Genomic DNA, 14119 nt, shown 5'->3' with positions numbered 1-14119 from the left:
TCTGGCAGAATTCATGAGATGTTCCAACGGCTGCCTCTTCAAGTTGACCATGTTCCATCCTGAGGAAAGCAGAGAAAAGCTCCTGGCCTCTCCCTCGATGCTGAGCGAGTCACAGAAACACCGCCATCTTCTTATGGGTGCAAGCCACGTCCCCGGGAGCAGGACTTTAATGCCTGTATAGTCTAGCTATCAATGGCTATAAGTCTATTAGAACATTCTGCCACTGGAGGGCAGAATGTTCTGAGAAATAAAAAACAGGCTTTATGGAGTCCTCAGGCTATGTGACTCTTTTGTTCACAGCAACAGATGGGAACAACAACATTGGAAAGTTAAAGCTACAGGCTTCTACCAGCCATTGGAAGCCCATCGGCACTCCATTGTTTCCAATGGAGCTCCAAAAATAAGTATTACAAAAATAAATTGAATTTAGATTTTTTACCACCTCCTAGTTTAGATTTTTCTAACACCTCCTGTCATCAATATAGAAAAATAGCACAAAGAATCTTTCAAGATCATTGGAAGTGCCTAGGGCTACAATAGGTATGAGGAATCCTAGATACTGAAAGCAAGTTTTATTCCTGGTTGTTCAAAACATCACCAGCCTGTTTCATTGGGGGAAATTATTTCCTTATTTTCCTGAGACTAGTGTATGATATAAGGCAGCTGATTTTTCTGATCACTCAGCCATGAAACTTTCTTTTTCAGATGACTGCCCTCAGCTAGTAAATAGATGATCAATGGCTAAGACCATACAACCCAGTTAAATTGACTATGAAAACAGAAAAACAAGGCTTATTTTATACATAATTTTCTCACCACTGACATTCCAACAGCATAGAAAGTTTTTAAGACCACAATGAGAGGTGACTGCAATTTGCTTCTGCCTATCGTAAGCAGAAGGAAATAGCAGAGCTATGCACTATGCAATCAGCAGTCGATAAGGCATATGAAACCTTAATACAAAATATATATGGCCTAACATTTCAAATTTGGCAGAAGAAAAGGACTGCATTAAAATAGTTCTTTTTGGGAAAAGTGATAATTACAATCATACAATCATACCATTTTTTGAAATGTACATGAGGAGGGTGAAAGGATAGGATGTATTATAGCTGGGTCTTTAAAAGAAATGCAAAACTGCAAACTGGTAACTGAGTTAAGGGAACATCACCAGTGATAGCAATTAGACTAAGAATATCTTCCCTGACTATTTTTCCAACTTAACAAGGAACTGACAGACAACTTAGCTTGATGTCCTATAGAAACAGAAATAAATATGTTTTTAGATGAAATTGATCTCCCTTTTTCAGATCACTTAGTCAACTCAATATCTGTGGGTAAGATAAGTGATGCCATGAGCACTGAATCATCTGGGGAAGATGAATCTAGTGCCAGATGTTTGTAAAACATAGGCTAATGATTTAATATCCCCTCTGCATAGCCTTTTAAACTCTGTATTACATGGTAGAAGGATTCCCCCTTGGTTAATATGTGCAAAGAAACTTCTTAAATAAGGAGAAGACAGAAAAAGAACCAGTGTTATATCATCCCACAAAAATTCTCAACATGGACTATAACATTTTTTACTGTCCATCATATTCTTATGTTTGCTTTGTTTGCCCTAAGTTGGCAGGGTATGCCCAGACGTGGGTCCCTTGCTCACTTTGCCACTGGATTTAGGCTAGTCTGGCTGATGAGGGGTGTTACCCCAAAACCAGTCGCAGGATGCTTGTTTCCAGTCCAGGAAAGACATAGCTTGGCAATTCGGGTTGGACGGTTCCCCTGAGCCACAGGTTCAAGACTAAATTGCACATAGCTGGGTCTGAACTGGGGTTGGTAAAGTGAGCTAAAGAAGTATGATGGATTCAACCCAGATATGTGACTGCGGGTGATTAACTGAAAAGTTTCAGCGCTCAGTTCATCATCTCCTTGTGTTTGCATTATTATGCTTCATGCAGAGAAGGCATTCAACCAGGTGAGCTGGTGATTTCTTTTTAAAAATGTAGGAAAATGTAAGTTTACTACATACCGTATGAGGTTGATCGCCATGCTGTACCAGGGTCTTTCAGCCCAAGTCATAATTATCAGTCACTGTGCAGGTACAGTCTTTCCAAGCAGAGGAACTAGATAAGGTTGTCCTGTTTCCACTATCGTTTTCACCCTTTTTATTGAACCCCTAGCCCAATATAGCTGTTCTCATACCCAGATATATCTGCCTCTTTTTGCGGGGAAGTAAAGAAAATGCAGATAATATTGTCTTATATGTGTCACAGGAGAGAGGCAATTTTGAGATACCTCTTTAGGCCGAAAAAAACCATTGTTTTATGAGTCCATAAAATCAATGAGTTAAAGATGGAATCAACGCTATTTTTTAGATCTACCTATGTCCTGCTACTAAAATAAAATGGATAATTATAACCAAAAACCTAAAGATACTATTTATATTAATCAGTGGACACCTATGTCTTAAACTATATACCTCTAATGAATAAAATATAAAAATATTTGCGAAATAGAAATCTCTTACTTTATCACTGAATAGGTATAATTAAAATGTCTATCCGGCTGTAATTTTTATTTTACTTTTGTCAGTTCCTTGGAATTTTTTCATAACTGGAAAGTAGCATCCCATGCTTTGTATGAAATTATAACCCCCTGCTGGAACCGGATTCTATTGCTTTCTCATTAACTTCCATGATAGTAGCAAGCTCATTACTTACCCAAAATTGGAAATCGTCCACAAGCCCTTCCTTTGCAGAATGGAATACGGAAATGGAGAAGATAAGCAAGCTTGAATTTTGTTACATGCTGATAGAAATACATGTTCTACATATCCTAAGGTATGGGGCAGCTGAGCTTATATAGCTATTCCAAAAAACAAAGACATTTAGGAAAAGTGTTCGATTTCAGAAATTTGGGAGAAATTGTGCAATGTTCCCACCCTAAATATTGAAGTATATTTATTATTGAGTTTTAAGTGAAGCCTCGTTCTTTGCCTTTTTATGTGAAGTGGCAGGGTGATAGTAAATCATTATCCCTCTATCTCTCTTTTAATCTTTTGTGTCTGGGGAAGAATTCAGACTTCCTACATATCATTTGATTGTCAGCTTTGCACTGTCATATTAATCACAAATGTTGCACCATGCACCAAAACCTTTGTTTAATCCTCAATTTAAATAGCTTCATCTTGAAGCGATTAGGACCCTTTTTATATGTTTTGTTAGGACGTACTTAGTAATTTTACATTGTTACTTTATGTACTATCAAAATTAATGAGTATTAATGAATTGGAGAAATTACGAGACTATAGATTTAAAAAAATAAGAGACTGTAACGTTTCCAATTAAAAAGTTGAAAAAAATTATGAAAGCAACAATGGATCAGAGGATGTGACGCAACGGCCAGAACGCCCGACTTTGAAGCTGGGGTACCTTGTTTGAGTGTTAGTGTTGGCTCAACATCCTGTGATTCTGTGCATAAATCACTTAATCTCCATGTGCCTATTAGGGTGACCAACTGGCATTGGTGCAAATTCAGGACGGTGAGTGTAAAAATTCAGGACAAAAGGTCAAAATTCAGGACACAAATTCAGGACAGGAGGTCAAAATTCAGGACAAAACTTCTGGACAATTGGTACGTTTTACAGGCACATCAGAGGTCGCGCAATAGTATATTAGTAAGCCCAGCCATTTCCAAACATTTTCAACCATTTGCAAACCTATCCATCATGTATCCTTCCATCTATCATTTCACTCATCCATTCCCTTCATCCGTCCCCTTATCCATCCTTTCACTGATCCTCCATTATCCATCCATCCATCCAGGGAGAAGTGTGGCTCCCTGGTTAGAGCAGGCAGACCCTGAAGCAGAGGTCAGACCTGGGACCAGGGTTCAATTCCCGACGCGGCAGGGTCTTGAGCTCAAATGTCCACGGACTCGATAATTCTCGCTTCGGTGCCTGACCTAATCATGGGTTCACACTCTGCAACTCTGGGCATTAAGCTTTCTTAATCTCCACAACGGCCCCCCGCGGCGGGATGCCTGGCTTTCACCTTGGGGATGCCCTGTAGGGGCTATCTCACAGGGAAAAGCCAGGACGGGTTCCCAAGGCAAGCGCTTAGAGACCCCTGGGTGATAAGCGCTATATAAATCCAATATACAATACAATACAATACAATACACCCTTTCACCCTATCCATCTGTATACTTATCCACCCACTCTTCATCCCATCCATCCATTCACTCACCCATTCAGCCATTTACCCTTTCACCAATCCAGCCATCCTTTCACTTACTAATCCTTCCACCCATCCACTCTTTTAGTCATCCATCCATCCTCCCTTTCTCTCTCCATCGATCCTTTCACTTAGCCTTCCTTCCATCCATCCATCCACCCACCCACCCATCTACTCATCCACTCATGAATCTATCCATTGCCCCTATCACTCATCCATCTATCATTTCACTCCTTCACACATCTATTTATCCTTTTGTCCATCTACCCTCCCTTTCACTCACGCATCCATCCTTACACCCACCCTTTCACTCATATGTCCATTCATTCACCCTTGCACTTATCAATCCATCAATCTATCCATCATTTCACTCATCCACCTACCCCCCATCATCCAGCCACCCACCATCCACCCACCCACTCATCCATCCTTTCACTCACCCACCATCCAATCCACTGATCCATCCTTTCACCCACCCACCATCCACCCACCCACTCATCCATCCATCCTTTCACCCACCCACTTATCATCCATCCATCCATCCTTTCACCCACCCACTCATAATCCATCCATCCATCCTTTCACCCACCCACTTATCCATCCATCCATCCTTTCACCCACTCTCCATCCATCCATCCTTTCACCCACCCATCATCCATCCATCCATCTGTCGTTCCCCTCATCATCCATCCATCCCCTCATCATCCATCCATCCTTCCCCTCATCATCCATCCATCCTTTTCCCTCATCATCCATCCATCCTTTTCTCTCATCATCCATCCATCCTTCCCCTCATCATCCATCCATCCTTTTCCCTCATCATCCATCAATCCATCCATCTGTCCTTCCCCTCATCATCCATCGATCCTTCCCCTCATCATCCATCCATCCTTTTCTCTCATCATCCATCCATCCTTTTCCCTCATCATCCATCCATCCATCCTTCCCCTCATCATCCATCCATCTTTCCCCTCATCATCCATCCATCCTTTCACCCACCCCCTCATCATCCATCCATTCCCTCATCATCCATCCATCCATCCTTTCACCCACCCCCTCATCATCCATCCATCCACCCTTCCCCTCATCATCCATCCTTTCACCCACCCACCATCCACCCACCCACTCATCCATCCATCCTTTCACCCACCCACTTATCATCCATCCATCCATCCTTTCACCCACCCACTCATCATCCATCCATCCATCCTTTCACCCACCCACTTATCCATCCATCCACCCTTTCACCCACTCTCCATCCATCCATCCTTTCACCCACCCATCATCCATCCATCCATCCATCTGTCTTTCCCCTCATCATCCATCCATCCATCCCCTCATCCATCCATCCTTCCCCTCATCATCCATCCATCCTTTTCCCTCATCATCCATCCATCCTTCCCCTCATCATCCATCCATCCATCCTTCCCCTCATCATCCATCCTTTCCCGTCATCCATCCATCCTTCCCCTCATCCATCCTTCCTTTCATCCATCCTTCCCCTCACCCATCCATCCATCCCATCCATTTATCCTGCCCCTCATCCATCCATCCTTCACCTCCATCCATCACCCTTCCCCTCATCCATCCTTCTTTTCATCCATCCTTCCCCTCACCCATCCATCCATCCCATCCATTTATCCTGCCCCTCATCTATCCATCCTTCCCCTCCATCCATCCATCCATCCATCCATCCTTCCCCTCATCCATTTCTCCTTCCCCTCATCCATCCATCCTTCCCCTCCATCCATCATCCTTCCCCTCATCCATCTTTCCCCTCATCAATCATCCAGCTACCCTTCCACCCATACATCCAGCTATTTACATTTTCTCTCCATCCTTTCCCTCACTCATCAATCCATCTATCCTCTCTCATTATCCATTTATTCAATCTTTCATTCATCCATTCACCCTTTCACTAATTCATCCAGCCATTCACACATCTCTTCACTTACTTACTCGCCCACCTTTCCATATTAATTTTGAGCTGAGCCCTTTTGAGAAGAGCCCCATCAAGAACTTCACCCTCGCTGCAAGAGACATTCCAGGACTGGGACAGAAGCCACCCAGGACGGAGACAGGATCCACCACAGGGGGGGACAGGAGCCATCACAGGCGGGGGGTGGACTGGAGCCACCACATGGGGGACAGGAGCAGGAGTCATCACAGGAGAGGGAACGTGATCCACCAGGGTGGGGAAAAGGGGTGGGCATGCAGTATTCTCGTATCATCTTGGGCTTCTTGCCCCCTCCTGCACAAGACAACGAGAAGACAGGCTCTCTGTCCAAAATGCCATCCCCAACTGTGATATACAGTACTTACAGGAGATACTCTAAGAGAATTGGTTGAACTGATTGCCCTTCATACTTTGTTAATCAGTGTGGGTGCGATTGTGCCATTTCTTTATTGTATTACATTATGCATGTTTGAATAACCGAGGTTTGTTTACAAATTAGTGACAGTAATTAAGCTCAGTGTAGAGAAGCAGGTGCTGCCTCGGTGTAATCAGGGGTGTAATCTGGCCGAGTCAAGGATGTTTGTGGCCCTGGGTAGAAATGGAATGTGTAAGCCCCCCTCTAAATAGCAGATACAAGACGCATTCAGGGCTGTTTGCATGTGAATGGATGCCCCCTGCTCCTGAACCTGCGCCCCTCCCTCTGTCACCTTCAAGCACCTCTTAACAGCTCATCAAGGGCTGGAGGTGTGAGGGTTGCCATCCCGCTGTGCCTCTACAGTGCTGCTGGGGGTCTGAGCTTTCATACAGCATCGGAGTCAAGAAGGGAGGTGGGGGCAAGCTGTGCCTGGTTAAAATTACGGACAAATGGCGTCCGTTAAAGAATCCTTCACGGACAACGGACAGACAGCCAAAATTACGGACTGTCCGTGAAATTTACGGACGGTTGGTCACCCTAGTGCCTATCTGAAATGAAGGTGTAATGTAACTGGTGCTCATGTAAAGTGCTTCACTTCATTTGGGTCGAGTCCCTGCTATATAAAACTGCAAAAAAACTAAAAAAAACAACAACAAAAAACAAAGATAGGCTGATCATTCCTCCTTTATGTTAGAACCAGTAGCAGCTCCTGGTGGGAGTTCATAGCGAAATTTGTTTGATTTATTTATTTGTATACTTACCTCTGTTCGGCCATAATCCAGAGTTAACTACCCCCCACCTTCACCCTCCCCCGCCCTGTATCACAGCTCCACAGCACTCCCTCCAGGAGCCGCTCCTGATTAGAACATTGATCTGAGTTTACGCTTTTGACTCCTTGAAATGAAGAGCATTTGAAATTCGTACTGTTAAAGTATGTTACATGCATGTGGTGGCGTTTGCAAGTCTAGCTAAGTTTCTTAACTCTGATCTGGTCTCACTAGTTTACACGTCTACGTAAACTACGCAAAACAAGCAGATCCGAGGTAGTGCTGAAGCGCTTCAGCCAGTGTAAACATCACAATGAAATCCAGGCCAAAGCTAACCAGCGCATTCTTAAAAATTGCTGACAGATTGCATTTGTCTTGGGGAGGACAGTTGGAAGTTATGCATGCTGTTACAGTAACACTAAAATTGTGACAGTCCCCCATTCATTTTTCATTCATTGGGTCATTAACTACAGCATGATCAATTACTTAATTACATTGCTTTTGTACCAAGTGCTATTAATGATGAATTTTACTGGAATCTGAAACCTTTTTTTTCTATTGACCAAAATATATTTTTATGACAAGCATATAAAATATATTTAAGCCATTTTGTTTTTAACATAACGTTTATATGATTGCATTTTATCATAAGGGGCTGGTGTGGGGGTGCCTATTTATAGACTTGCAGGGTCCCAAGTGAAAAATGTTTCCAGTTCTTCCCTGTATGTTATCTCTTCCAATAAATCACAATTGTCTTCCTAGGCACCTACAATCTGGTAGGCCTGATGGGCCTTTCCCACAGGAGCGGATGTTAATGCTCTGAATGTGGATTATGTCATAAAAAGACATAGTGTGACCGTGAAACACAGACCGTACTTAGCATATTCCTCATATTGCTTCTCCTGGAAGAGAATTACTAAATTAAAGCACGCAAGTAAAGATACATATACATTTAAAAAAATGTCGATTGTGATTGCAACATGTCCAGGCACAAATTCGACCAAAGGATACATTGAAAGGCGGGGGTGGGGATGGGGTTGGGGGCGACAAAGAAACAGCATGAGAAGCATGAAAAGTAAAGGACCTTGAGCTGAATACACAATGAGGAATACAACAACTAAAGGAAAGAAAGGTAGGAAGATGAATAGTTAGAAAAAGGAGAAATCAAAAAGCTTCTTAGAGATTTGGTATAGCAAAGTGTGGCTCCAGTACACAGAAGAAATGATGTCAGAAATAAAGGGGTGAATAAAAAGAAATTGGATGTACGTGAAATTATCAAATACAAGAAACTTTCAATATTACACAAAATAGTAGAAGGAAGGACATTTTATGAGATAGAACTGAGAGACTAAAATGATGAACCTTAAAAAGTACAAAAATGCTGATTAAAAGAAGACCAAGAGGGAGATTCAAAGTGGCCTGATTTTACTGAACAATTTGCACGTGCAAGATGGATATGCACGTGAAAATTGCTTCATTCATGAGTCTAAAACCGCCTTTTGTGATTTAAAAGCCTGGGCGGTGCATTCTTAATTGGATTAACACCCAGAAAAGTTTTAAGGCGTGGGGAAAGTGGGCAGTTACCCAGGCCTCCACCTTTAATAGGGCTCCTGGCTGAGTGAAGTTTTGCTTTGTCATACTTCTCTCCATTTCACTCTCACGTCCTTTAATATAAAATGTAATATCATTTGGCATCATGGGTTTGGGTTAGCAGAGATTGGTAATAAACGTCAAACTTGTTCCGAACAGGCCCCCCCCCCCCAAATATTTGTTGCACATGCCCCTTAAAATTCTTAACAAGACACGGTTTCCACACAAAGGTTTTACTGTGCAAGTAAACCGATTCCTGTAAGAGGGGAGTGAAGCCCCTTTCCTCATTTTACCAGAGAGAGACCACTTATTTCAATGATGGGAAGGAAAAGGGAGCACCTTTAAAATTAGTGGACGTAGTTATTGTCTTAAGAGTAGCAAAAAGGAAAAAAGTTCGGGGCAGATTTATGATAACTGGCGCATCCCCAGGGATGCGCCAGTTATTTTGCGCCGCTGCTCCGCCTCCCATGGTGCGCCGCATTTACAATGCGGCGCACCATGGAGCAAAAACGGCACAGATGCATGACGCATCTGTGCCGTAAAGGTGGGGCATTGCTGGAGTTGCATCGCAAGCGCGACGCAGCTCCAGCAAGGCTCGGGGGTGCCCTATCTGTCCAATGCTGCGTCAAGACCTACGCCTGCTTCAAGCAGGCGCAGGGTTTTGACGCAGCATTGGCCTGAAAGTGACTGAGTGAAATCTTATAGATTTCACTCAGCCACTTTTGCGAGGCGCACCTGCCCCGGAACGCCCACCCTGCGCCGGAACGCCCACAAGTGGCGCAGGGCTTTACAACGTGACGCATCTGCCTAGATGCGTCACGTTGTAAATGGGTCGTAGGGATGCGCCACGTTTACGCCGCAGTTGCGTGGCGCAAACGTGGCGCATTACCAACATAAATCTGCCCCTTAGTGCGTTCATTTGTTGAGGAAAAAAGCACAAGCCTTTCCCAGTAGTATGCCCGGACAGATAACTGCAGCTCATTGTTTCTTTTCAGAAATACTGTAGAAATGTTTGTGAAAATTATCAATGGTCATAATTGTGCCCCAATGTGTGTCATTAGCCTGTGGGTATTGTTCCACAACGTTTTCTTTGAACTAGCCAAGTGGAAGTCATTCACAGAAAACGCTTGTACTTTCAGGTTTAATATCTCATATATATAAAATTTGGGAAACCAAAAATTATTTCTAGATGAGTCCTAAAAACCAGCAGTAGTTACAGGACTCCAGGTGTACTCAATGTCGGCTTAAGTAAATCACATTTTCTCATGCACGATAACACACACATGTGTTTTCCCATAAGGAAATCAACAGAGCAAGTGTCATTTCATTTGCTAAAATTTTCTTTTCTACACAGAGAAAGTGTGGGGCATATTACCAAGCAATAGCGATAATTATCGCTATTGCTTGGTTAGAGACAAAAATTTACCCCTGAGCTGCGGCGATTTTTATCACAAATAAACCATGGTATTACCAAGGTTTATCGCAAATGCGATAAAAATCGGCCGCAATGCATGAATATCGCTGAAAAGTCAGCGATATTCATGCATTACAGAGCTAATGCTCTTAGCCATGTTATCCACCTCCCATTGGATAACATGGCTAAGAACTGCTCAGGGCAGGTGTTAGCTTTTGGAGATATTCGCGCTTAGGGCGAATATCTCCAAAAGTTGGAGATAGCGATGTTAGCGACTGTTTCCAGTCGCTAACATCTTGGCACGCCCACTTTGCATGTCATTAGTGATAAATATCACTGACATGCAAAGTGGGGCCCAAGATGGTCGCTATCTCCTACTAGCTGTCGCTAACTGGTGTTAGCGACAGCTAGGTAATAGGGAGATAATTTTATCTCCGCTTTCTTGGCTTTTAAAGCCAAAAAAGCGGAGATAAACTCCCTTGATAATATGCCCCTGTGTTTCTTATCGAGTAACCACTCCCCTTTACACCTCAACCATTTATTGAGATGTTCCTTACCTTTCCCACTGCGGAAAAAGAAGAGGTTCTCCTTCTCTTGGCCGGGCTAAGGCCCAGATTTACTGAGGACAGGTTTTATCCATGCATCGGTCCTCAACTGGTATTTGCTAATTTACAAAAGGGGTGATTGTGTCGCAGTGCATGACTTTGTAAAGAAATGTAATGCAATGCTGCAGCTTGTGCTGCGTTGTATTATATTTCATAGTGGTAGGAGTTCCATAGGTGGAGCATGGGCCTTCCCATGCATCCACTGATGGAATTTGCCACAATCCCATATTTACTGAAAGCAACAAACCTGGGATTATTCCAAAATGGAGGATAGCCTAATGAGGGGAAATACTTTTATTTCTCCTCGTTACTTCCTCATTCTGCGCATGGTGCGAGAGAAAGAGGTATTCCTTCTGGCACAAAACAACCTAGCATGTGACACAGGCACCCTCACACCACTGGGTGAAAAGGTACCTTCATTGGCACTGGGCATAACACAGTGCGTAACATGTGAAATACCTTTGTAAATCTGTTACCATGAGTAATCAATATCCAGGTAAACTCCCTCTACACTAAACTACTGCAACTTTTTTTTACTGATGACGTTTAGAGGTTTGAGCATGTATTGTTTGCCCTCATTTAAACATCAGTTTCATATCGAATTAGGCTCTTTGTGTGCCTTCAGGCAAGGTTTAAATCTATTCCCAACTCGACAAAGAGAGAGCAAACCCAAAGTTGTATACGGATTTCTCTTTCTCATCTTAAATGCTGTGCTATTTTCTCTTAATTACAGTCGTTAATCAACTTCATCAGATAGTTCTGCAGTGAGAACATTGGTTTCAGTCAATGGAAAACGTTTCAGAGGTGAAAGCTCGATGTAAACAAAAAGTAAATGATTACTTCTTGCAAGAATGTATGGCCTTCACTACCTCAGAGTAAAAAATGTATATGGATTTTTTGATTGTGCTTAGTTTACAGTGATTTTAAATGCAGACACCCCAATTGTGCATCATGCCATTTTAGTGGCATTTAATCAGTGGTTTGTTGACACTACTCAACATTTTTAGCCTGTGGATTTTAGCAAATAAATAATTATTTTACCAATAGATAGTGTGGGATATTGGAGTATGGTGTGGCGGTTGAGAACCCACCTCAGGTAATATTCACAATCCGTATTAGGATGAACCACTAAAGTCACTACATAAACCTGTGCTTAACCCTCTGGTAGCTTGGTACAAAGAAGTCAAGCGTAACCTAGAGTCAATGTGTAAATATTTATGCAGTATACAAATAGTAATAGAGTGAAAACATAACAGAAACCAATTTAGAAAAATAGAAAATATTTTAATAAATGACACTGAAATGACATAAATCCAATAAGTTAAACCTGAGATAGGAATTTTTAAAGTTTGAATTAAAAATAGCACCAAAAATCACAATGAGCCAACGTTTGTTATCTGGTCAAGCTAGACGGGGTCCAAGTCAAAATATGTGGTCAACTGCAATTGATAGATAGTTGTATACAGGGACTCGACTCGTCCCATTGAAATGTTTACCTTTGAGCTTAGAAGGTTTCTTGGAGAAAAAAGTGGTCATAAGTAGGGCAAATTACAGGTTAGATCTAAAGTTTGGCTCAACAACAGTTGGCTGCTGAAGAGCGGGGTCCTGTTGCCATCTGCAACAAAAGCAGAAAAGGTTTGAGTGGGCAAAGTCCAAAGTCTATGCCCAGGAAGGCCTTGACATCAGTCAAAGGCTGCTCAGGTTTGGTCCAGTGTAAGCCCTTTATGTTTGCACTTGAAATCTTTCTGAAAGCGAAGTCTGCTGCATTGGGATAAACCAGAATGTTGAGGCTAACTGGCAATTTAACGCTGTAGGCTAAAGGGTTCAACAACGATCCCAGTCTACAATGGTTCTCCAGGCAACATTTTGGCAAACAACTTTAAAGTCCACCTTCTTATAGATTAGGACAGGGGGAAGTCACTCTAATACCAGCCAAAAGTCTAGCACCTGGTGGGAACCACTGGGGTTTGGACTTACTCCAACAGAGGCCAACACCAAAATCTAGGGCATGTCAAGTTGGAAATCTTGGCTGTGCAGTTGCAGGGGAGAGATCTCTGGAAACTAATTGTGTCCTGTTAGACCTGTCAGCCTTAGGGTGGTCATCCTACAAACGTTTTGTGTTCCTCCCCTTATTTTTGGTGATCTTGTTTATACAGTGCTAAAGTGCATGTTCTCACTCACTACAATATGGTAACATTGGCTTACCCCCTATTGGCAATTTAATTTAAATCTATGTTCTTAGTAAAGTGGTACTGCCTGCGCCTAAGGCCTGTAAATTTAATGATACTAGGGGACCTGCAGCACTGATTTTGCCACCCACTTAAGTAGCTCTTTAAACATATCTCAAGCCTCCAATTGCAGCCCATGTGTATGTTCACACAAATGGCTTTATACTCCTTGTAGTTAGTCTGGAGCCAGGGAAGCAGTTCAAAAGTAAGCTTCTAGAAGCTTCCTCCAACTTTAAAGGCAGAACAGGACATAAATGCTCGACCTCAGACACCAACTCAGGTGTCTGAGGTCCAACAATACATATGTGGACCTGTGGATGCTCTGCCAGGAAGAAGGACTACTGTGCTGTGAATCGACTGTTACTCGGTGCTGACATGCTGCCTACTGCCCTCTGGCCTGAGTGAGAAGGACTGGACCTGCATCTTTTGAACCCAGAGCAATTTGAAGGGCTAGCTGGTTGGCCTCCTAATCTGAAGCCTCAGGGACACATCAGGCTCCCAACAACCTTGAACCGTCACCTGGACTCTGTCATCTGTGAGGTTACCCTGTCAAATGGTGCTAAACCAGCTGGACCATTCAAAGTGAGCTTAGGGTGCTCATCCAGCCTCTGTGGATCCCCCTCAACTGACGCATGTCCTCTGCTGCAAGGCACAAATCCCAAAAGAACTGAAGCATTCCATGCTGCATGGATTGGACTGATCACAAAGACCTGCTTCACCGCCACAGTCCATTGAAGCTGTCCCTGTGCAATGCATCCTCAGTGGAGGCCCTCACATCCCTCGTCGATGGCAGGCTTGATGACCTTGACAAACTCCACATCGCAACTTTGCAGCTCTTTGGAACTGACTGTGTGCTGCATCCTTAATGCCGGTCTTTGCATCTCAAGCCCTGTCAATGGGATCCTCGA

The 14119-nt window shown here is 43.0% G+C and overlaps 1 protein-coding gene across 1 annotated transcript in view; it reads left to right on the top strand.

Annotated features, from left to right (window-relative positions):
* Positions 1 to 14119, top strand: part of LRP1B (LDL receptor related protein 1B) — a 3669685-nt gene that overhangs the window by 431443 nt on the left and 3224123 nt on the right. The gene's annotated exons all lie outside the window — the stretch shown is intronic.

This window comes from Lissotriton vulgaris, chromosome 2_1 (assembly GCF_964263255.1).
Source record: "Lissotriton vulgaris chromosome 2_1, aLisVul1.2, whole genome shotgun sequence".
NCBI classification, from domain to species: Eukaryota; Metazoa; Chordata; class Amphibia; order Caudata; family Salamandridae; genus Lissotriton; species Lissotriton vulgaris.
Note: the sequence above shows the minus strand (reverse complement) of the source record. Positions and strands in the feature narration are given on the sequence as shown.